At 40.6% G+C, this 26,555-nt stretch overlaps 1 protein-coding gene across 2 annotated transcripts in view; it reads right to left on the reverse strand.

The window, feature by feature from the left end:
• LOC110533678 (glycerophosphodiester phosphodiesterase 2) overlaps positions 1-22,056 on the reverse strand; it is a 44,472-nt gene extending 22,416 nt beyond the window's left edge. Inside the window, exon 1 of one of the 2 annotated variants that reach the window (XM_036990086.2) lies at positions 21,886-22,056. The gene's annotated coding sequence lies outside the window, so the exon portion shown is untranslated. Of the gene's footprint in view, positions 1-21,542 lie in introns of both variants that reach the window. The other variant, XM_021618127.3, reaches the window with a different exon arrangement.
• Positions 22,057-26,555: the final 4,499 nt, after the last annotated feature.

Raw genomic sequence — 26,555 nt, forward strand, 5'->3', positions numbered from 1 at the left:
CTGTAAGTCTTCACAAGGTTTTCACACACTGTTGCTGGTATTTTGGCCCATTCCTCCATGCAGATCTCCTCTAGAGCAGTGGTGTTTTGGGGCTGTTGCTGGGCAACACGGACTTTCAACTCCCTCCAAAGATTTTCTATGGGGTTGAGATCTGGAGACTGGCCAGGCCACTCCAGGACCTTGAAATGCTTCTTACGAAGCCACTCCTTCGTTGCCCGGGAGGTGTGTTTGGGATCATTGTCATGCTGAAAGACCCAGCCACGTTTCATCTTCAATGCCCTTGCTGATGGAAGGAGGTTTTCACTCAAAATCTCACGATACATGGCCCCATTCATTCTTTCCTTTACACGGATCAGTCGTCCTGGTCCCTTTGCAGAAAAACAGCCCCAAAGCATGATGTTTCCACCCCCATGGTTGGTTGCTGATAATGGGCCTCTGTACGCCTATGTAGATATTCCATAAAGAAATGGTCGTTTCCAGCTACAATAGTCATTTACAACATTAACAATGTCTACACTGTATTTCTGATCAATATGATGTTATTTTAAATGGACAAAGTGCATTTTTTTTCAAACAAGGACATTTCTAAGTGACCCCAAACTTTTAAACCATAGTGTCGTTAGAAAAAAGGCACATTTAGAGAGCCTCCAAAGAGGATGAAAATGTTGATCTAAAAAAAATATTAACAGAACACCTGGAGATTATTATTCCCAACTACAAAACACTATTCCTTTTTTTAGAATTAGAAAAGTTATTCAATAATTATTTCCAAAAATGCACTCAACAATTTACTGGATTCAGTAAAGTGATATGGGATTTTTTTCTGGTATCATGTTTTAATACACCAATAAAAAAATACACTTAGTGATAGAGTTTAGAGAATGAACAGAGTGCATCTTCTGGACATGAAATGTATTATACGTAAAAACATTTTTAAAAACCTTTACCATTACAAATGTATACATACAGGACAGAGAAAAGCAGAGTCCTGATATCATTTGGGACAACTTTAAGGCGTACATTAGAGGGATGATAATATCATACTCTGCACAAATTTAATCTCATTTAGTGATTTCTATTTCTTTCATTTTAAAATCTCTTAGAAAAAGCACATAAAAAATCTTTACAAGGTAAAAAGAACATTCGGGAACTTAACAGTACGATCTTACGATCTTTTACTTTTGAAGAAAGCCTACAACTACAGGTTAACTCAAATAAAGCATACTACTTAATGGCATTCACCTTGTAAACATCTCACAGCTCTCACAAAACAAATATGCTAAACCAGTTATAATTTCTTAAGTTAAAGATACAAGTGGTAATTAGAAACAATAATGTGATTAATGACCATTTTAAAAGCTTCTATGAAAATGTATATAAATCAGAATTAAAAACAGTTGAATGGATCCTATAGCCTTCTTAGACTCAACAACCGAAGCACTTAACAACGGACAACAAAACATTCACTAAAAACAGATCATCCAAGAAAAAAAAATATTAGATACTGTTAAAACATTAGCACAGAGAAAAGCACCAGGAATGGATGGCTTTCCCATAGAATTTTATTCAACATTCTGGGCCAAAGTAACCCCCTATTTACACACATATCACGCAATTCAGTACTTCCTAGTACCACGTATCAAACAATTATTTCAGTTAAATTAAAATCAGGAATGTCTGGAGAGGCCCTGCTGATTATAGACCCATAAGTTGAATACATTCTGACAATAAAATAATAACAAAGCTTATAAGCAATAGAAATGACAAAAGTTTGACTAGACTTGATACATATCAAACAGGGTTTATTAAAAATAGACACTTACAAACAAATACAAGAGCATGTTTCAGTTTAATACAATACACAACAAAAACAAGATATAGATTTATCAATAATAGCTGTTGATGACGAAAAGGGTTTTGACCGTCTTGAATGGCCTTTCCTATTCAAAACTTTGAACTTTCTAGCTGAAATAATAAAAGTAATAAAAAATATTGTATAAAGCAAAAATATACACAAATAATACTTTATCTGATTGAATTGCTTTGGAAAGGGGCAGAAGACAGGGATGTCCTGGTTCCCCCCACCTGTTTGTACTATCAATTGAACCGCTTGCAGAAAGAATTAGACAGGACCCAAACGTAACACGTATCAGTATTGGTAAACATGAATATAAACTAAACGTATTTGCAGATGAACTCCTGATATACCTGACCAATATTGAAAACTCAATGACTCAATGATATTTTCAGAATAAAAAAAAAATCTCAGGATATAAAAGTAATGTGAAAAAAAGAAAGTAATAACTCACTATCTACAGCAATCCTTTAAGTGGACCACAAAAATATTAAATACTTAAGATGCTAAATAAGTAACAACAAATATATAAAGAAAACTGAATTCCATTACGCAACAATTTTATAGCAGATCTAATTCAATTCAATAATCTTCCCATAAACCTTACAAGTAGAATAAACCTCTTTATAAATGGCATGGCGGCCAAAGTTTTAATTTTCGGTAATACCAATTACCTCTCCGAAGACATTATTTTAAAAACTATACTCGGTCATAACAGACTTTATATGGGGAAATAAAATTACTAGAATAAAAATGAAAGTTATACATCTTCCTAAGACTGAGGGTGGTTTTAAACTTCCAGAATTGGAATTGCATCAACTCGCTACCTAAGGCTTTTACTTGCGACATACACTGATTATACAAAACATTAAGGACACATCTTTCCATGACATAGCCTGACCAGCTGAATCCAGCTGTCAAAACTACTTCAATCAGTGTAGATGAATGGGAGGAGACAGGTTAAAGGATGTTTAAGCCTTGAAACAATTGATACATGGATTATTTGTGTGTGAAATTCCGACTGTGAATGGGCAAGACGAAATATTGAAGTGCCTTTGAACGGGGTATTGTTGTAGGTGCCAGGCGCAACATTTTGTGTCAAGTACTGCAACACTTCTGGGTTTTTCACGTTAAACAGTTTTCCGTGTGCATCAAGAATGGTCCACCAGCCAACTTCACACAACTGTGGGAAGCATTAGAGTCAACATATGCCAGCACCCCTGTGGAACACTTGACACCTTGTAGCATTCATGCCTGAACTAATTGATGCTGTCTGAAGGCAAAAGCGGGGGTGCAACTCAATATTAGGAAAGTCCTAATGTTTGATATACTTAGTGTATAGTTAAATGCACTAAAGAGGAACAATGGGTACATATTGAAGATTCTTTAGCTCATTCCCAGAATCTTTTCATGTGTATTTTCAAAGGATAAATCGAAAAACATTAACAACTGCATAGTTAAGAACACTATAACAATATGGAAGAAAATGAAACAAATTCAACAAGAACCAATATCACTTCCTAAAAACACAACCTTATCGAACAATCCTAGGATAGCTTTTCAGAATTCACTGATAAATTGGTCCACATGGAAAACTAAAGGCATAGAAACCATAAATTACTTGGCAACCAGAAATACACTTCTGGGCCCTTTATAACACTTGCCTGGTTGTTTGTCAGTAACCCAGACAGCTTTTAGGTCCATTGCTTGAGTATTTAGATGTAGATAATAAGCTTATTCTAAACCCGTCTTCCCCATAGAAACCCCATGCAACATCAAAGTTCATCATAAATACCTCCCAAACACACATCTCTGGCCTACCATAACCACAATAGTCCTTGTAATTACTTTCCTCGGCACAATTTTTCAGCTAACATATTTAGTAGGCACATTTTTACTAACGTATTTTGTTATTTTCATATTGAATTCCAGGAAGTTGATTCATGCGTGCCGCGAGTCAAGACCTAGGTCGGGACTTCCGAGGTGGGCGTGGTTGAAGGATGTAAACAATCCTTTTCTGTTCTCACTCCCTGACAGTATTTGCTGCCATCATCTAATTTAATTAGAGTAAAGAATGTCAGATCGAGAACAGAGGAAATTGGAGACGTGCCTTATTTTCAGAATAGTACTCGTGCCATATTGGTTTGTGACGGATTATACTGGAGGCTGAGTTATTCCATTTGCAGCTGACCAAGAGAAATTAGCTAGAGAGAGACCAGAAGAAGAAATGAGCCAGAAAGACAGGAGCGAGCAGATGTTGAGGAAACAGGCTTTTCCCAGAACGCACGGTGACTGGTGGTGCAGTTGCGGGAGATGCCTACCTCTACCAACAGACAGAGAATGTCTCAGCTGTCGATAATGGAGGAGGTAGAAAATCAGACTGACAATGCAGTAGAAGATGGCATGTGTGTAATTAAACACTCCGAGTTCTTGTCTCACATCAATCCTGGTGTTCTGGAACCTTTCTTTAGAATGCCCAGGATCAACTGGAAACATTGTGCCACACCTGACAGTCTAAATGGAAAGCTCTCTGAAGCGTAAGTGTTTGGGCTAATATTACTCACAGGCAATATTACCTCTAAGATGGGTGCGTGTGGGCGCCACCCAGAAGAACTATCAGCACGCGCAGAGAAGCACGAGACTGAACTTCACTCAACTTTCTAGTTTTCCCCTTAACACTATTTTTTTCCATCTACTGTGGGAATTGTGATCGAATCAACACAATATCAGCCACTTTTAGTGCAACATAATTTAAAAAATGAACTATGCAAGAAATTTTATTGTGGGCAGGGCGCAATGGAGTAGGATTCTATTGCATTGACAGGCATGACTCAGGCCCATACTCTACACAAACATAACCAATCAGAGCTGCAGTATCGCTATCGGCAAATAGACCATTGTCATGTATGGATCTGTGCCAATCACTTTGAACTGGACTGTGTTTACAGCATGAGTGGTCGCGAGTAGATGCGCTTGTTTTGAGATCAAAGCAAGAAGGACAAGTGGATTAAAAGGTTAATGTCAATCCCTACAAGTTTTTGTTAAAAGTCTCATGGAATGTAGGCCTACATTGAACCCCACACATTTGCAGCTACTGTAGGCTGAATTATAGAACAGCTATTTCAATGTTATAATGTTATGGGATACATTTTCTCCATTGTTTTTTATGGTAGACCACTTACACTATGATCAAATAACTGGAACTTAAAGCGGGTACAGCCTCAGTGTTCACAAGTAAACACGCACCAGTAGTTGCACAGAATTTTCACAACATTCAAGTTTGCGCTCAGCAGACCTGAAATTTTCTCAGTGCAGAAACATTTTTGGGGGAACATTGCTCAGAGGATATTTATAGTACTCTAATAAAAATAATAAAAAATAGCCTACCTAATGACACTCTTCCAACTGTATTTTTGATTATCCTGCCTACACCCCATAATTTATCTGGCTACTGTAGTCCCCTTCAAGTTTGTCTGACAATGATGACATGCTGGTTTGATGCGCGTCATAGAAATAGAATGTATAGGATGCACACTTCACAATATGGGTCTACATAAACAATAATTTATATTACCAAACAGTGTAAGAAGTATAAAGTCATGTGTGCTTGTAGAGAAGAAAATGTTACTTGCAATTGCCAGTCTAGCTTTTATACCAATAATATCCTAATTAGCCTGTAAACCCAAACAAAAGAGAAAGAAAAACAGCTGACCACTAAAACCCTTTGAACAATGAGTTGGCTATACTGTACATTCTGTACAGACAAAGAGAGACATCAATAGTATTGTGGCATGTAGCCTATCAGTTAGAATTTTGGGCCAGTACCTGAATGATTGCTGGTTCAAATTTCTAGCCGATATAGGCAGATTTTTCACTATGTGCCCATGAGCAAGGCATTTAATCCTAACTGTTCCTGTTAGTTGCTCTGGATAAGAGCATCTGCTAAATTACCTAAATGTATGTGCCATCATCAATACGGCTTATAAATTAACATGATTAATGATCCCTGAGCCTGTTATATTTTATGTTGTACAGGCCTAGGCCTATTTATTTTCTTGATTGTTGTACATAACATTGTCATGTATTTATTTTCTGTCTCTCTAGAGACAATACAGACCGGTCTCTTATCGGATCACCCTGGAGTGGATGCTGAGGGGAGAACATCTAGGTCAAGGTCAACGACGGATACTCCCAGCCTCTGTGGTGGCATCCAATGAATTACATCCAACCACCCTGACCCCAACAGCCTCTTCATTGGATTCCAGGAAGTTGAGGAATTTTTCAAGAAATAACATTGTAGTTCAATAATTATTTATAAACAATTTAATGTTAATATAAAACAACAATTACAGTTACTATGCCATTCACGCCGTCACTCAGACGAGGGATTTACAAACATGTTCCTGGGGAGCAGCCGTCTTGTAGGTTTTCACTCCAACAGGTGATGTTGATTAGGGTTGGGTTGAAAAACTATAGGACAGTAGCACTCTAGCTAGAAAGTTTGAGAACCGTGGGGTTATGTAAAACAAAGGGAGGATCCCAATTTGCATCCTCTCTCCTTCTCAAAACACATTGAATGAGAAAGCCAGAGGACCTCTGGCTTTCTCATCCAATGTGTTTTGAGAAAGAGACGAGGAGAGGACGTGAGGATTATGCAGTTGAGAACTTCAAACAGAATCCTACTCATGACTCCATGTGCTGGCTCATGCCTGGGAGGCAGCTCGGTTCCAAATGGAGTAAAACACACCTATCTGGGCGCCCAAGCCAGATTAGTTGAATCCTTTCATTGAATAGAACGGGTGTTCTCATTCAAGACAATGATGGCATAATGGGTGGACTGCCGACCTTTGCGACTGTACCCATATGAGCAAACCAGGAAGTAAAAGCAGAACATGTACAGTGGGGCAAAAAAGTATTTAGTCAGCCACCAATTGTGAAAGTTCTCCCACTTAAAAAGATGAGGCCTGTAATTTTCATCATAGGTACACTTCAACGATGACAGACAAAATGAGGAAAAAAAAAATCCAGAAATTCACATTGTAGGATTTTTTATGAATTTGTTTGCAAATTATGGTGGAAAATAAGTATTTGGTCACCTACAAACAAGCAAGATTTCTGGCTCTCACAGACCTGTAACTTCTTCTTTAAGAGGCTCCTCTGTCCTCCACTCATTACCTGTATTAATGGCACCTGTTTGAACTTATCAGTATAAACGACACCTGTCCACAACCTCAAACAGTCACACTCCAAACTCCACTATGGCCAAGACCAAAGAGTTGTCAAAGGACACCAGAAGCAAAATTGTAGACCTGCACCAGGCTGGGAAGACTGAATCTGCAATAGGTAAGCAGCTTGGTTTGAAGAAATCAACTGTGGGAGCAATTATTAGGAAATGGAAGACATACAAGACCACTGATAATCTCCCTCGATCTGGGGCTCCATGCAAGATCTCACCCCGTGGGGTCAAAATGATCACAAGAACGGTGAGCAAAAATCCCAGAACCACACGAGGGGACCTAGTGAATGACCAGCAGAGAGCTGGGACCAAAGTAACAAAGCCTACCACCAGTAACACACTACGCCGCCAGGGACTCAAATCCTGCAGTGCCAGACGTGTCCCCCTGCTTAAGCCAGTACATGTCCAGGCCCGTCTGAAGTTTGCTAGGGAGCATTTGGATGATCCAGAAGAAGATTGGGAGAATGTCATATGGTCAGATGAAACCAAAATATAACTTTTTGGTAAACAAACACAACGAGTTGAGGACAAAGAACACCATACCTACTCTGAAGCATGGGGGTGGAAACATCATGCTTTGGGGCTGTTTTTCTGCAAAGGAACCAGGACGACTGATCCGTGTAAAGGAAAGAATGAATGGGGCCATGTATCGTGAGATTTTCAGTGAAAACCTCCTTCCATCAGCAAGGGCATTGAAGATGAAACGTGGCTGGGTCTTTCAGCATGACAATGATCCCAAACACACCGCCCGGGCAACGAAGGAGTGGCTTTGTAAGAAGCATTTTAAGGTCCTGGAGTGGCCTAGCCAGTCTCCAGATCTCAACCCCATAGAAAATCTTTGGAGGGAGTTGAAAGTGCGTGTTGCCCAGCAACAGCCCCATAACATCACTGCTCTAGAGGAGATCTGCATGGAGGAATGGGCCAAAATACCAGCAACAGTGTGTGAAAACCTTGTGAAGACTTACAGAAAACATTTGACCTCTGTCATTGCCAACAAAGGGTATATAACAAAGTATTGAGAAACTTTTGTTATTGACCAAATACTTATTTTCCACCATATTTGCAAATAAATTAATTGAAAATCCTACAATGTGATTTTCTGGATTTTTTTTCTCATTTTGTCTGTCATAGTTGAAGAGTACCTATGATGAAAATTACAGGCCTCATCTTTTTAAGTGGGAGAACTTTCACAGTTGGTGGCGGATAAAGCACTAAATAAACTTCAGTTAGTGCTATAAAATTTGATCATATTACTCCAGTGCTAGCCTCCCTACACTGGCTTCCTGTCAAGGCAAGGGCTGATTTCAAGGTTTTACTGCTAACCTACAATCACTTGTGAATGATATATTACCACTTTTGAGTGACCTTTTGAAATCATAGTCGCACACCTCATGTAGCCTAGCCCATAGGCCTATATGTTTTGATAAGGTTTGCAATCACAACTAAAATGGCCAAAAGAAATCTTGAAAATCACATAAATCCGCTTTTCGTCACACCCTGATCGGTTTCATCTGTCTTGTGCTTGTCTCCACCCTCTACAAGGAGTCTCCTATTCTTCCCCATTATCACCTGTGTATTTATACCTGCATTTTATCTTTTGCCAGTTCATCTTGTTTTTTCAGGTCTTACAAGCGTATTTCTCATTTATCCAGTTATTGTTTTCTAGTCTTCCCGGTTCTGACTTTTCTGCCTGTCCTGACCCTGAGCCTGCCTGCCATTCTGTCCCTGATTGACTCTGCCATGGATTACAAACTTTTGCCTGCCCTCGACCTGCCCTTTGTATAATAAATATTCTAAGAACCGAACTACCCGTCTCCAGTGTCTGCATCTGGTTCATATCCTGAGTTGTTATAGTACGAACTGGCCATGACTGACCCAGCAGACTCGGACAAGCTCCACAACACTGTCTCCCTCCAAGGAGCCACCATTGGAAGACACGAGGAGTTACGGCATAACCTTGTGGAGGGACTCCATATCTTGGCGGAACGCCATGACCATGCCTTCCATGCATTTGTGGAACAATTCTGCGGACTATCTACTAGGCAGCAAGCCACAACGGTAACCTTCCAGACTCCCAGTAACCCCTCTACCAGCGGTGCTTCTCTCCAGCCTACCCCAGTTTGCCGAGAATCCCGCTTACCTCCTCCAGGAGCACTATGCTGGGGATCCTGGAACCTGCTGGTCGTTTCTCTCCCAGTGCTCCCTCATCTTCGAGCTATAGCAATCTTTTTTTGCTTTGGATCATTCGAAGATAGCGTATCTTATAACGCTGATGCCCGGGAGGGTGCTCGCCTGGGCTAGGGTGGTGTGGGAGCAACAATCCACCGTTTGCCTTAGTCTGGAGGATTTCATGACAGAGGTAAGCTGTGGGCCATACAGGGAGTCTCCCATCTCCTATTACTCGCATTCCTCTCTAAACCTCTCCTTGTGTCTTTGTGGAGAAGAAGGACAAGAAGAAGAAGGACTCTGCGCCCGTGTATTGACTACAGGGGGCTTAATGACGTCACGGTAAAGAAACATTACCCTTTTACCACTCTTCTCCTCGGCTTTCGAGCCTCTCCAGGGGGTGACCATTTTCTCGAAGTTGGACCTTCGGAACGCCTACCATCTGGTTCGGATACGGGAAGGAGACGATTGGAAGACAGTCTAACACGGCTAGTGGGCACTATGAGTACCTAGTTATGCCATTCGGACTGACCAATGCTCCCGCAGTGTTCCATGACCTGGTCAATGATGTGCTCCATGACATGTTGAAACGGTTTGTGTACGTCTACCTCGATGACATCCTTATCTTTTCCAGTTCGGCTCAAGAGCATGTTCTCCACATCCGACAAGTCCTCCAGCGCCTCCTGGAGAACCAGCTGTTTGTTAAAGCTGAAAATGTGAATTCCATCGCTCCACTCTCTCTTTTCTGGGATACATCATCGCTGCAGGGGATATTCAGATGGATCTTAACAAGGTGAGCGCGGTGGTGGAGTGACCCCAAGCCACCTCCAGAGTGTAGCTTCAAAGCTTCTTGGGGTTTGCTCTTTACTGCCGCTACAGCACCCTGGCTTCCCCCCCTCTCTGCACTCACCTCACTCAAGGTTTTGTTCACGTGGTCCGCAGCTGCTGATCAAGCGTTTTCAGATCTCAAGCATCGATTCACCACAGTCCTCATCTTAATCCATCCGGACCCGTCCCGTCAGTTCGTGGTGCAGGTCGACACCTCGGACGTTGGAGTGGGGGCCGTCCTTTCCCAGCGTTCTGTCCAGGATCAAAAGCTGCATCCCTGACCCTTCCTCTCCCATTGTCTTAATCCCGCTGAGAAGAAGAACTACGACGTGGGAAATTGGGAACTTCTTGAGGTCAAGATGGGGCTGGAGGAGTGGAGACACTGGCTAGAAGGGGCAGAACATCCATTCTTAGTGTGGACCGACCAAAATAATCTGGAATATCCCCGCACCACCAAGCGCCTCCACTCAAGGCAGGCTCATTGGGCTCGGTTATTCACTCATTTTAATTTGACCATCTCCTACTGCCCTGGGCTCATTCCTCTAACCTCACCTGCCATCTCGGCTACCAACCCCGGACCCTGGCTTTCCTCCAACAATGGTTTTGGTGCCCCACCAAGTTACCCTCAGCCAAGGAGACGGCTTAGCTCATGGTCCAGCACATTTTCCAGATCCATGGACTTCCGGGTGAAATGGTCCTCAGTTCTCATTCCGATTCTGGAAGGCGCTCTGCACCCTCATTGGGTCATCGGCCAGCCTGTCCTCCGGGTTTCATCCCCAATCTAACGGCCAGTCGGGGCAAGCCAATCAAGACGACTCTTTGTTGCCTCGTCTCAAATTGTATTATAAACCAATAGGAGAATGGTTAAATTAGCATCAGTTTGACTTTGTTGCATTTAGGCGGTCTCATGTCTCATTCGGGGATCTGAGACCCCCCTGGGCTCCCCGTAATTCGCACTCTGGTGACCATGGTCATTTGGCTGACCAATAACTGTCATGTGTGTCATCATCATAACCAGATGTTATGCGTGTCATCATCATGCGTGTCATCATCATAACCAGATGTGACTGACCTAGCGGACTATGCTAATAAGACTAACCTAGCAATGAGGACTAGCAGATAGTAGTTCTTTGGACTGCATGTTAATAAGAGAGTTATTAAACATAACAAAACCGGATAACTCACTGCCTCGTCTCCATCCTGATACATGACCTTTACATTCCTACTATCATGTCCTCTTTAGAGGTTACATCTCTATCCCAGGCCATATACCATATTCCACCTCTCTCTGGGGACATATTGTTTGTAAATCACTGGCGACCTAAATTCATATAACAAGACTCAGAGAAAGAAATGCTTGAGCATCAGATTATGCAGATCCGCATCAGTCCAATCGCTGTTCATTCATTGTTTGACTTGTATGGGAACACCCCAGCCCAGGGGAAATACTTCCTGGAGACCTAGCCCAGAGTGGCCCACTATGCTGGGGGGAGCTGGGCCGTGGGCAACCTGCCAGAGTCCACATCCCGGGACGGGACCTCAGGAGAGGGTCACGCAGGGCTGCTCAGCATTCCATCACAAGGGAAAGATTTTACCCAGGTCAGGTCACCCCCCTATTGACACACTGTGGCTTTTCAGAACAAGAAATCTGATGACAGGCTAAATATTTGACTCTGTTAGGCTGTTCCATTCAAATGAATAGTTGAACACAAAAGTAAAGGCCTTACTTTTTCTTCTGAATAGGAGTCAAATAGACAGAAGGACATAGAGGGATGAAGTGTCAGCTGAAAAACACTCATACCCTACAATCAATCAAACTGCCTTAAACAGAAACTAAAGTTATTTTTAGCATCAAGTACAAGCACTCCTTAGGGTTTAACATATCAAACTGCCAATGGTTGATGCAGTTAACTGGGAAAAAAACCTATAACAAAGCCTTTCAAGCTATTTGGAATGTAACATTGACCCTGGGCAGGAAAAAATCTCTGCTAGTAAGACTTTGGATGCCTTTAAAGGATCGCTGCTGGGAGTTTCATAACTGGCACCTTTCTGTAGCTACCCACTGGGCACACACTCGTTGAATCAACGTTGTTTCCACGACATTTCCACAACTACCTAAGAAGACTCTGGTTCTCTCTCTGGGTGTTTCTCTTCCTTTACAATCGGTTTTAGAATTAGCTTCTCAGACAATGTTTTAGAACCATCCCCTCAAACGATATCAGTATTTTATAAACGGCCTCTAAAACGATAGCGGTTTGCTAGAATTGGCCTCAAGCAATAGTACCAGTCGGTATTCACGCAATAATTCCCCCCCATTGTAAAAAAAGAGGTAACTTCGTCATTAATTTTACACAGAAATAACAAAAAAAAATGCAGAAAAGCTGCTGTGTACATGTAGCCAGGTAAATAATCCCGACCTACGGTTTGCAATGCTCCCACTTAGGGAAATAGAGCTTGCAAGAAGAGCCCTTAGGCTTCAGGCTATTCGATGTGGGAGAGTGGGAAATGTGGGGACTCGGTGTCCAAGTAGGCTACACGAAGCTGCGTGTGTGGAAAACATTTCATCACAGGTAAGATATTTAACTTGTTTAGTACAGTCTGTTTGTAACTCCACTCACTACTTGTAGCTGTATAGTCTGTTTGTTGGTGTTGTTGGTCTTGGCCCACTTAAAGTGGAACTGGCAGCATTTTAGCAACATGAAATCTTATAAAACCTGTTCATATACACCCCCAGGAAGAATATTACACTTTTTAACCTTTTCATATGTGAGTTCCAAATATCTCTAACGATCGCCCCAGCGGGAGTTGTTTTATGTACGTGATGTCAGAATGCATTCACTGTTCCAAAATGTGATTGTTACGCAACAGGACAGTTAATTAGCAGGCAGTGCGTGTTACCTATAGGCTGTTTCAACATGTCAATTTCAAATTATTTTCTAACAAGTTGTATTTTCTAACAACAGTTTGAATTGAGGTGTGTTTTGCCTCATTAATTCACATACAAGTAGCCAATTTCAGTGTTGCGGACAATTTATGTTTGAGGCTTTCCCTCTTCGAGGACAGCCCTTACCGATTTTGTCCACACATCAAGTATGCAGACTTGCACGAACTGGCACATTTTCTGGCTGGTGCTCACTTTGCCACCATTGTTGTTTTCCTTACAAATAATAACTGTGTGCTTTTCTATCGAAGTGCCTTATTTTCTCTATATCATGCGGTCTGTAGCATGAATTATGTATGTATGTATGCATGTATGTATGATAATATATTTACAGTTTTATTCACGTTTTCAATTACTTGTGACAATTATTACATAGATTGTAACGGACACCTATGATGTATGTAAAATACTTTTTTGAAGGTTGTACTGATCATAATGAGCTAATGCTAAGCTATTTGCCAGCTATGTGTGGCGCCATGTTTGCTGACATTATACAATGGATTTTGGGTGTCACGTAAAAGTCTGTCAGACCAAAGATGTTATAATGATGTGAAGGACTGGTTCACTCATCTTTCAGGTAAACTTCCCGGAAATGAATTAAGGGAAGTGAATGATTGTAGACGACACAGCCCCTTCGACACACGTACTGCAAACAGACAACTCATCTCGTGTCCTCTTATTATCTTTGGTTAACGCAAAAAACAAGCGTGCACAAACCCATTGTTGGATTACTTTCGATTTCAAGAAAGTGTTTTACTCAATTATTTAGATCAATGTTGAGCTCAACCGTAATGTGACGAATTATAAATAGTAATTGCCATTAACTAATTCATATTGTGTTTTCTGTCAGCTAAGCGTTATCTAAATATCACCGCTAGTGTTATGTCAATATTTCTTCAGTTAGCGCTAGGACTAATGTAGCTTACATTTTCCGGTTTGGATGACTGTGTATGCTGTTGGTACTTCTGTGAATGTCTGAACATGGCATCCAAAAATAAACTTCTCATATTCAGGACATAATTTTATAAAAGGACTGTGTTTGTGCAAAATGTTTCTGTGAAAAAAACAGTGTGGCTAGCTCAAAAGCTGACTGTCCAGTTTCGATTGACGCAATAATCTAAATAAGTGTTCTAATGCTGCAGGGACCACTGTAGAATGATCACTCTTTTGTTGGGATTTACAACCTGATAGCAATATTTTTTGGACTACCAAGAAATGTATTGGTGAATTATATTAATCATGCATTGAACTGCATCCCTCTATTCTGCCAACAATGCCTTAGTGTACACCATGGAATGTTGAGTCAAATATAACCTATTTTTAAAACCTTTTATAAAGTTGTATTTTTTTTAGCATAAACTGGGATTTTTATCTTTTTGACTGATATTATGATTGCCAATATGAAACAGACAAAGTAATTAAAAACGCTGGCAGTTCCACTTTAATGTTCTGGTCTAGCATTTTCTTAAACAGGGGCACGAGGGAAGCCCTACAATATTACATTTTTCTAAGTAGTGAGAATGCTAGGCAGCAGCCGATGTTGAAAATAATCTTTAGACATGTTGTACTTTTCTTCAATGTAGTTTTGCAACTGACTAAAACTAGCAGAAAACACAAAAATTGCACTTGAAAAAGGTCAAGCTTTTGCAGTGAGCCACCTGGGTAACCTAGGTAACCACATATTGTTTTCCCCACAGCTGGGCAGTGTCACTATGCTCTAATACAGACGGGGTCTATAGCAGTTTTCTAGAATGGGCCTCTGATGACAGCAGTGTTCTAGAATTGTCCTCTCAGACGACAGCACATTACAAAGTTGCCTGTGTCATTAGAATCATCAGCCCATAGTTATTCATAGAATAATCCACTGAGTTTCAGCCATGGATATGTCTAAAATTAGCCCTTTATATCGGTCAGTGTCACTTATTTCCAAGCTCCTCCATTATTCATTCATTCCCTCATGAAAAATATATCACACATGAATTATTCATCCCTGGATCTCTCATTCAGTATATTCACTGCCCCACAATAGGGTTTGAGCAATGTTCTCATTAGCTACTCATCAAAGGGATGGTAGGACATAACACATTTACTATTGCCCTCATCGTGAAAACAAGGCTTCAGACATGACCCATACATGTCAAATCAATCATCACTGAGGTGGCTGGTGCCAGAAATAGCCTTTGCTGACACCGTGTTATGTACCTGACTTTATCAGATGGTGGGAGGATGTGACTTTTAATGGCTTAATGAGATGTTCCTCAGTAGCAAAGCTGTATAACCTCTTGGCCAGCATTTGATAATTTATGCAGTCTCCCAAGTAGCGGCCTAATCATTCATTCATTAATGATGATTCAGACCTGACAGATGACGTATGTTGGGAAAAGCAGAACACAACAGAGTCTGGAAAGTGTTGTTACAAATGCAGTGACTATATAATATCTCTACCAGAATATCAAATGCAAAAAGACTGACAATTTCATTTAACAGAGACCTTAGAGTTACTATGACTGAGATGTTACAACTGCCCTGGTGCATTTGGCTGCTGTGATAACTTAAGAGCTCATCCCAACCTTCTCTCTAAACTTGAATATATTACTGACCAACACACAAGACAAAGATAGGAAGAGATCCACATCACAATATTGTTGGCCAACACCTGCTCAAAAGATTTCAGACAGTGTATAACCTTCTAGAAGGTAAAACTGTCAAAACAGGCCTATATTTTTATTGTATTCAAATACCAAGCTAGATGGTTGCATTCATGTCTTTACTGGCTATTTCTTCATTTGGCCTTTCATTTATATATTTGGTTATAGATCAGGAGACGGGGAACATTTTGCATGAAGTTGCCCTTCTGCAATCTGTAACTATATTGCACAGTGAGTCACATGATTCTAGCTTATCCCGGATTAAACATATTGAGAGTGTTACAACTATCCTGTGTTAGAACCACATCAGCTGTAAATACTCAGCTGTAGGCCTAAACTGTACTTTCAGACAAGGTGTATAAAACTAAACTAGATTTGAAGCAACTGGGCCAGTTCTTTTTTCATTAGTTACTAGTACAGTTACTGTGTGGTTATTTGGTAATTATGCAAGTGAATACAATTTAACTAGGTATCAGTGCAACTTCATGTATAGTGAGAAATTAGGTAGGTACAGTATGATGATGGTGATGAAATATTGTGAATTCTTATACATTTCAAATCATTTTTAAACAGTGCAGGTCTGGTCAGCCACTGTGGGCTAGCTGACCTAGGCCAATTAACATGTTTTAAATAAATTAGGGGACATCGGGATGGTTCTAACACAGGATAGTTGTAACACTCAATATGTTTAATCAGGGACAAGCTAGAATCATATGACTCACTGTGCACATGGTCAGTTTAGTCCTCAACGCTCATCTGAAGAAGCAAGACCCTGTGATAAACTGCAGATTTTAATGACATTAATCTGATTGAGGTAAGAAATACATTTTTTTTCACCAAATTTGTTTTTGCGCTGGCATCACCTGCTTTGTCGTTAGATTCACCAAACTGTGATCAGGTTTATAACCAGCGTGTGTAGACGTAGTTGATGTAAGTTAACAATGCTAAAGTTTGAACATGTAAATAAATTGAAGATAGCTAATGGCTGCAAGGGTCAGCATTAGTTGTGATGCGCCTAAGGAGGTCTGGATGCTGGGAATGAAATTGATGGACCCACCAAGCCCGTACCCAGGGACTACCATACCACTGTCACAACAGTGAGTCTGATTGAGTGAACATGTCCAACATTTCCTCTCACAGACACAAAAAACACGTGTTTTTGGAACACTTCACATGTGACACAGTGCTTTTAACAGTGTTTTCATCTTACATATTTGACTACATTGTGTATGTACAGTTTAAGTCGGAAGTTTACATAAACCTTGGCCAAAAACGTTTAAACTCACTTTTCACAATTGCTGACATTTATTCCTAGTACAAAAATGCCTGTCTTAGGTCAGTTAGGATCACCACTTTCTTCAACTTGCAAGCCTCCCCCTTTTTCCTCCAAACATATCGTTATGGCAAAACAGTTCTATTTTTGTTTCATCAGACCAGAGGATATTTCTCCAAAAAGTATGATCTTTGTTCCCAATGTGCAGTTGCAAACCGTAGTCTGGCTTTTTTTTATGGCGGTTTTGTAGCAGTGGCTTCTTCCTTGCTGAGCGGCCTTTCAGGTTATGTCGATATAGGACTCGTTTTACTGTGGATATAGATACATTTGTACCCGTTTCCTCCAGCATCTTCACAAGGTCCTTTGCTGTTGTTCTGGGATTGATTTGCACTTTTCGCACCAAAGTACGTTCATCTCTAGGAGACAGAACGCGTCTCCTTCCTGAGCGGTATGACGGCTGTGTGGTCCCATGGTGTTCATACTTGCGTGCTATTGTTTGTACAGATGAAGATGGTACCTTCAGGCGTTTGGAAATTGCTCCCAAGGATGAACCAGGTCTTGACTAATTTCTTTTGATTTCCCCATGATGTCAAGCAAGGTTTGAAGGTAGGCCTTGAAATACATCCACAGGTACACCTCCAATTGACTAAAATTATGTAATTTAGCCTATCAGAAGCTTCTAAAGCCATGGCAATTTTCTGGATTTTCAAAGCTGTTTAAAACGTCTTAGAGCTGCAATCCCGTTAACGGGATGATATGACAACAGCCAGTGAAAGTGCAGGGTGCCAAATTCAAAACAGAAATCTCATAATTAAAATTCCTCAAACATACATGTATTTTATACCTTTTTAAAAGGTAATCTTGTTGTTAATCCCACCACAGTGTCCGATTTCAAATAGGCTTTACAGCGTAAGCACCACAAACGATTATGTTAGGTGACCACCAACTCACAGAAAAACCCAGCCATTTTTCCAGCCAAAGAGAGTAGTCACAAAAAGCACAAATAGAGATAAAATGAATCACTAACCTTTGATGATCTTCATCAGATGACACTCATAGGACTTCATGTTACACAATACATGTATGTTTTGTTTGATAAAGTTCCTATTTACATAAAAAAAACTGAGTTTACATTGGCGCGTACGTTCACTAGTTCCAAAAACATCCAGTGATTTTGTATAGCCACATCAATTCAACAGAAATACTCATCATAAATGTAGATGAAAATACAAGTTATACACATGGAATTATAGGTATACATCTCCTTAATGCAACCGCTGTGTCAGATTTCCAAAAAACTTTACGGAAAAAGCAAACCATGCAAAAATCTGAGACAGCGCTCAGAAAATAAATATAATTATCCGCCATGTTGGAGTCAACAGAAATCACATTATAAATATTCCCTTACCTTTGATGATCTTCATCAGAATTTACTCCCAGGAATCCTAGTTCCACAATAAATGCTTGATTTATTTGATAATGTCCATTATTTATGTCCAAGTAACTACTTTTGTTAGCACGTTTAGTACACAAATCCAAACGCTCGTGCAGGTCCAGCCGAACATCGGACGAAAACTTCAAAAAGTTATATTACAGGTCGAAGAAACTTTTCAAACTAAGTATAGAATCCATCTTTAGGGTGTTGTTATCATAAATCTTCAATAAAGTTCCAACCGGATAATTATTTTGTGTGTAGAGAAGCCATGGAACGCAGGTCGCTATCATGTGAATTGCGCGTGACCAACCCTTGGCTCTCTGCCAGACACCTGGCTCATTCAGCTCCCATTCAGTCCCACAACACAGTAGAAGCCTCATTCAAGTTTCTAAAGACGGTTGACATCGAGTGGAAGGCCTAGGAAGTGCAACTTCATCCATATCCCACTGTGAATTCAATAGGGGCTGGGTTGGAAGTCGACCAACCTCAGATTTCTTACTTCCTGTTTGGATTTCTTCTCAGGTTTTTGCCTGCCATATGAGTTCTGTTATACTCACATCATTCAAACAGTTTTAGAAACTTCAGAGTGTTTTCTATCCAATACTACTAATAATATGCATATATTAGCAACTGGGACTGAGGAGCAGGCCGTTGACTCTGGACACCTCTGGGCACCTTTCATTCAAGCTACTCAATACTGCCCCTGCAGCCATAAGAGGTTTTAAAGGAACAGTTAACAGTGTATGTAAACTTCTGACCCACTGGCATTGTGATACAGTGAATTAAGTGAAATAATCTGTCTAAACAATTGTTGGAAAAATGACTTGTGTCATGCACACAGTAGATGTCCTAACAGACTTGCCAAAACTATAGACCCGATACCAAATTAACTGTAAATTACTGAAGAGTTGTCCAGTGTTTTCTGTTTTTCTATATTTTGTAGAGCGGTTAAAAAACAAGTTAACGACTCCAACCTAAGTGTATGTAAACTTCCGACTTCAACTGTATATTTATACAGTAATTATTATTTAATGTGTCATCATCTGGGATTTGAACTCACAACTTCTTGGTTGCCGGCATTATGATATTTCTGCTATGCCACCACACCTGTATTCCTGCACTTGTTAAATATACGCTCAAGAAAAACTATGATATTGTATTTCTCATAATGATTCAGGAGTAACATTGAAACAACATACAGAATACCCTCAAATTGCTGAAATATGTCAATTAAATCAACGATGAGAGAAAAGTCAGATTAACTGATAACTAAAAGAGCACTGCAGATGGCACTCTCAATGCCTATAATAAATCTATGCACAGAATGTGTAGGGGAATGCTACAGACATTATTGCTCAGCAGAAAGATCAGCACACCTAAAATCCAGAAAGTGGGAGTCCAAATCCCAGGTGGGGTTATATTTGAGATGGAACAGCATACCACTTACTTTAAAACCACCATACCATTACTTTACTTATAATGGTTTGGGACTATCTGGGACCATTACATAACATTTGTGTGCTTAATCTACGTCACTTTTGTTTTCAGCAGACTTCGCAATGGGCTTTGAACGGGGCACCTGGCTCACTTCCGGGAGGCAGCCCAGTTCCAAAATGAATGCAATCACTTTTTACCTGGTGTAACAATGTCTCTTCCGTCCCTCTCCTCGCCCCAACCTGGGCTCGAACCAAGGACCCTCTGAACACATCAACAACTGCCTCCCACAAAGCATTGTTACCCATCACTCCACCCATCACTCCACAAAAGCTGCAGCCCTTGCAGAGCAAGGGAAACAACTACTTCAAGGTCTCAGAGTGAGTGATGTCACCAATTGAAACGCTATTAGCGCGCACCCCGCTAACTAACTAGCCATTTCACCCCCCTTTCATGCAGCACCCAGTGATCCGAGTCAACAGCATCAATGTAACAGTTCTGCTTCTGTCCCTCTCCAACCTGGGCTCGAACCAGGGACCCTCTGAACACATCAGCAAAACCACTGGGCAGATAGGATAGTGGTTAGAGCGTTGGGCCAGTAACAGAAAGGTTGCTGAATCGAATCCCTGAACTGACGAGGTGAAAATCTGTTGTTCTGCCCCTGAGCAAGGCAGTTACCCCACTGTCCCCTGAGTGCCAAAGACATGGATGTCAATTAAGGCAGCCCCCCATACTTCTCTGATTCAGAGGGGTTGGGTTAAATGTGGAAGACACATTTCAGTTGAATGCATTCAGTTATACAACTGACTAGGTATCCCACAAAGCATTGTTATCTATTGCTCCACAAAAGCCACGGCCCTTGCAGAGCAAGGGAAACAATTACGTCAAGATCTCAGAGGGAATGACGTCACCGATTGAAAAACTATTAGCGTGCACTCCGCTAACTAGCTAGCCATTTCACACCTGTTACACTGGGGCAACCTGTGTCAGATAATCAAATCCCTTCAATATCTAATGTGAAGTGTTCCAAAAACACATTTTCATATGTGAAATGTTACATGAAGTGTTCCAAAAACATGTTTTCATATGTGAAACGTTACATGAACTGTTCGAAAAACATGTTTTCACGTGATCACATTAACTTCACATAAAATCACATGTCATCACACAAGATCACACGTGTTCACATGTGGAATTCATTTGTTTTTTTCCCATAAGGGACACCACAAACATTCAATTGTTTAGTCCAGATGTTGTAGTTTAGAAGGGCCAGTTAATGGAACGTAAAAATAATAAACATTTTATTAATTCGGCTGTTCTCATGTTCTCAATAAAAGCTATCAATATGTCGTTGAATGTCGTGATTTATGCATTTATTCAAACTGTTACATTTCCCCAAGCTCTGTTTCAACTGACCCGAAGGCGGGGTAATGTTTCCACAGAGCCACAATTTATCTGTTTTATTTAGAGAGATAATACCTATACCCATGTGTGGCAGACAGATGGAAGCTGTTCCTATCACGTTTTGAATGTAGTAGCTCAAACAATCTATGAGAAATTGACAAAAATGTCAGAAGTGTTACAGCCATCACCGGGTCTCCCCCACAGTACAGTCTGACCAGTCTACAGTCTGGTCATCAATGTCTCATTAGGACTCATGAAATGATCGCTGGTAAACAAGGCAAGCCACACAGTAGGCTGTGATATTGGTCGGTTTAACACTCACCTTCCCTCCACGACTGCGTATCTTCTCCAAAGCAAAAGTTATAAAACTAGGTAGCCTATTAGATATATCTGTCATAGCCATATTCCCGTGATAGTACACCGATACTTGTCCCCTCGTTGAAGTTATTGCGGGTTCGTCCGAATTCAAATAATTCGCTAAACTTTGTGGTTCGCGAGAATTAGGTTTCGGGTTTTGTCGGCAAACCATCGAATGACAAAATATGACATTTAGGGTACATAAACTACAGTCGTGGGCGCACCGAGAATGCTCATTTCCAATGACAATGTCCGAAGTGAATTTTCATTGGAATTCTAACAAAATAACTCACAGGATTGTGACTCACCGAAGGTTTACACACTTCTCAGAAAGGATAGAACCTTAATCCGTCCTACACGGTGTGGGTGGAGCTGCAGTGAACACACTTTGCTCTGAGAGACCTGTTACGAAAAGGCTATGTATCCTCTGCCCGGCACTAATTCAGGGTATGGGCTTTAGAAACTAGCAGCCTGGTCTCATAGGTTAGACGTAACATAGTACACATAAACCAGGGACTGTCAAATTATACTGGACAAAAATATAAATGCAACATGTAAAGTGTGGTCCCATGTTTCATGGGCTTAAAGAAAATATCCCAGACATTTCCATACACACAAAAAGCTTATTTATCTCAAAGGTTGTGCAAAAATGTGTGTACATCCCTGTTAGTGGGCATTTCTTCTTTGCCAAGATAATCCATCAACCTGACAGGTGTGGCATATCAAGAAGTTGATTAAACAGCATGATCATTACATAGGTGCACCTTGTGATGAGGACAATAAAAGGCCACTCTAAAATGTGCAGTTTCGTCACACAACATAATGCCACAGTTGTCTCAAGTTTAGAGGGAGCGTGCAATTGGCATGATGACTGCAGAAATGTCAACCATTGAATATTCATTTCTCTACCATAAGCTGCCTCTAATGTAATTTTAGAGAATTTGGCAGTATGTCCAATCAGCCTCACAACTGCAGACCACGTGTAACCACGCCAGTCTAGGACCTCCACATCCGGCTTCTTTACCTGCGGGAACATGCGACCAGCCACCCAGACAGCTGATGAAACTGAGGAGTATTTCTGTCTGTAATAAAGCATTTTTGTGGGGAAAAACATATTCTTATTGGCTGGGTCAGGCTTCCAAGTGGTGGGCCTATGCCCTCCCAGGCCCACCCCTGTCTGCGCCCCTGCCCAGTCATGTGAAATCCATATATTATGGCCTAATGAATTTATTTCAATTGACTGATTTCCTTATATGAACTGTACCTCAGCCAAATCTTTGAAATTGTTGCATGTTGCGTTCATATGTATGTTCAATATAGTATGATATGTTATGTTAGGTATGGTTATATAAGACAGTAGGTTACTTACTTCAGGATAAAAACGAAAGTAGGGCCTAAAGGTTGTGTGTTCGAATCTCATCATGGAATTTAGCATTTTAGCTAATTAGCAATTAATTAATTACAATTAATTACTACTTGTTAGCTAACCCTTCCCCTAACCTTAACCCTTTAACCTAACGCCTAACCTTAACCCAAAACCCTTAGCCTAGCTAGCCACCTAGCCACCTGGCTAACGTTAGCCTCAACAAATTGGAATTCATAAAATATGATACATTTAGCTAAATCATAACATCTTGTATGATTGTAATTTGTAACATATTTTTAAGAATTGCAATTCACAACATACCATACAAATTGGAATGCATACCATATCATACACAATATGGACATCCAGAAATTAATACATATCAAATTAAAATGTAACTTATCATACTAATTGGAGTGTAATGGATTTACATTCACTATGTTATGTCTACCCCTGATCTAGGTTGCAGCTAGTGACTGACAATGAGCATCTGATATATGATCAGATTAATCAGAATAAGGCCCACACATTGGATAGGTAAATAAAAGTGCACAATGTATAGGACATTTTCCAATAAGGACTCAATTACTGAATGATCAATTATTTTCCATAGGTTCCCTGGATAATCGTCCTAAATCATTACGGCTGGTCATTTTTACAGGGTGAATTTGGTATTGATGCTTGAATTAATTTTTTATTTAACTAGGCAAGTTATTTAAGAACAATTTTTTATTTACAATGATGGCCTACCCCGGCCAAACTCGGATGACGCTGGCCCAATTGTGTGTCACCCTATGGGACTCGCAATCATGGCTGGACGTGTGATAGTTTGGATTTGAACTAGGGACTGTAGTGACACCTCTTGCACTAAGATGCAGTGCCTTAGTGCTGCGATACTCGGGAGCCCTAATTGACATGTCCTGCACTATTTCATAATTTCCATCACTTAACATTTCAACTGTTCTCCTTGATGATGTCTATGGTACCTCCAAGAATCAGGATGGCTGCCCTTCGCAGGTGCCATCTAGCACCAACCCCTGTTACAGCTCTGAGGCAGTGAGCCAACACCAGGCACAGGGAGGGAGTGACATCCAGCAGGAGATTTATTCCAGGCCTAACGGCCACAGATTAAACCCCTGGTTTGGGAGATGTTTGTGTCAGGTACCTCTAAACTTGTGTAACTGACAAGTGGAGTAAATTTACTTAATCTTGTAACAGAAGTTGGTGAGCAAAGAAGGTTAGGTGGGTCTACACACTTTCTGTGTCTCTCTGTTTCTGAGAGCACTATTCTGTAGATTAACTGCACTGATTTATAAGGGGGTTTAGAAGGAGTTTATACTGTTAATACATTTATTGATTGTTTTCTAACTGTTTATTACAGATTTATAAACTATGGTTGAAATTGTGTGACTGTCACTGGAAAAAAACAACATATATCTCAATCCTAGTCAAGAGAGTTACAGAGCTTGTGGCTGCATGAATAATTCCCCAGCACTTGGCAGCCCCTGGTGGTGAATCATCATCATCTCCTGTATTCATTTGATGATTTTCATCCACCAGAGGAAGCTATTGCCTTCTGTATCTCACACAGCTAACTTGAGGGCCTCTCTTTACATTTGTCCAGTTCCAAATGTAAACTAGTCCCTAATAGACACACCGTCTGAAAGGACTGTCTACGTGAGTAAGCAATATGATGAAAATTACACCTATAATTTATGTCTGATACTAATTGTCTACACAAACTCCATTCGTCAGTGTAGTGGTCTTCAATCATCATTCAAAATACCTACTGTGTGTGCAGGATTTTGCTGTAGCCCAGCAATAACACACCTGATTCCTCTAATAATATCAACTAACCCCTTGATTAGAATCAGATTTGTTAGTACTGGGACGGAACAAAATCCTGCTCAGTGGGTCTTCAGGGACATGATTGAAGAACACTGCATAAATGGGATCGGAATGAACTATATCAAAATATCTCTAAACCCTTTCACGCCTTCCAGACAGGCACTAAACTACTGTACCAGAGTTTGTACAGTAAATCACATATTTGAGTAGGTTTGGCCATAGTTGGTGATATTAAAACAGCTGAAGGTTGCATCAGCATGCAGGGCAACCTTACTGAGGTCTTACATCATAAGAAGATCAGGCAACATTCCATTACTAACAGAAGAATACCCCCACACTGTGACCTGCTTCCTCACAGCAGAGAGCTCAGATTTGAGACAAAAGTTAAGGTTTGCTGAAAAATAGTTTACAGCTGAAGAATAAGGTGTCTCTTGGGGATGCTCTTCTGCTTCAATACATGAGAACTGTGAGCTATATTAACATATGGAAGTTGCCATTCTCAAAATAGAGGATTTACAAAAAAATGTTTTACTCATCCTCTAAACCAGAGTATCCAAAACTTGGTCTCTTGGGCAAAAGGCTAAATGTGCACCCAGGTGGGGCCCCAGGACAGAGTTTTGGATACTCTGGTTTAGAGCATGAGTAAAAAAATGTTTGTCAATTCTCTGATTCAAATAACCAACTCATCATCAAGCTTTGATTATTTTAATCAGCGCGGTAGCATTAGGGCAAAAACCCAAACATGCACCCCTGTGAGGCCCCAGGACCGAGTTTGGGAAACCCTGCTCTAAACTGATGGTTCTTTTAAAGATAAAATAACTGATGGTTCTCTCAAACAAAAAAGTACTTTATTTGATACACAAAACATGAAAAAAAACCTCCCTTATTAATGAGTTAATTTAATTTAGTAAGTGCAGCTAAGGTGCTGAAACCTGTTTTCGCTTGAATGCTTATTTTCCCCCCTCCATGATCTGTGTCTCCACTCCTATGCTACGTGTTATTTCTGGATGTGGAAACAAGGCAGGCCATCACAGGAAGCTGTACAACATGGAGACGGATGCACATCCTGTTCCCCTGCCCCTTTTCCCTACTGTATGTTGATGGGATTCCCATGCTGCTATTGTTGCTATTTTTACATGCATCTTGCAATAATTTGCAGGCAGTAACCAAAGTGAGCTATGAAGTTCTATGTGAAGGTTTATTCAATCCAGTCATCCAATAATGATAGAGAACATTGTGTTTGCCTTTGTCTATAAGATCTTAGTTGGAGACTGCACTTTATAGCCCTTTATATACTGTACACAGCCTTACCACAATGAAAGCAATAACGGACTGGTCTGTAAGAATGTGTAGAAATGTGTGCAAAAACCACAAGATGTTATCAACCATTACAGTATGTAAAGAGGGTCTCTTCCATCAAGTTCAACAACTGAGACATAAACTGAACAAGTTCCACAGACATGTGACTAACAGAAATTGAATAATGTGTCCCTGAATAAAGGAGGGGGTCCAAATCAAAAGTAAGTCAGTATCTGGAGTGGACACCAGCTGCATTAAGTACTGCAGTGCAACTTCTCCTCATGGACTGCACCAGATTTGCCAGTTCTTTCTGTGAGATGTTACCCCACTCTTCCACCAAGGCACCTGCAAGTTCCCAGACATTTCTGGGGGGAATGGCCCAAGCCCTCACCCTCCGATTCAACAGGTCCCAGGCGTGCTCAATGGGATTGAGATCCGGGCTCTTCGCTGGCCATGGCAGAACAC

The sequence above is a fragment of the Oncorhynchus mykiss genome, chromosome 10 (assembly GCF_057628025.1).
Source record: "Oncorhynchus mykiss isolate SJ-2025 chromosome 10, ASM5762802v1, whole genome shotgun sequence".
NCBI lineage: Eukaryota > Metazoa > Chordata > Actinopteri > Salmoniformes > Salmonidae > Oncorhynchus > Oncorhynchus mykiss.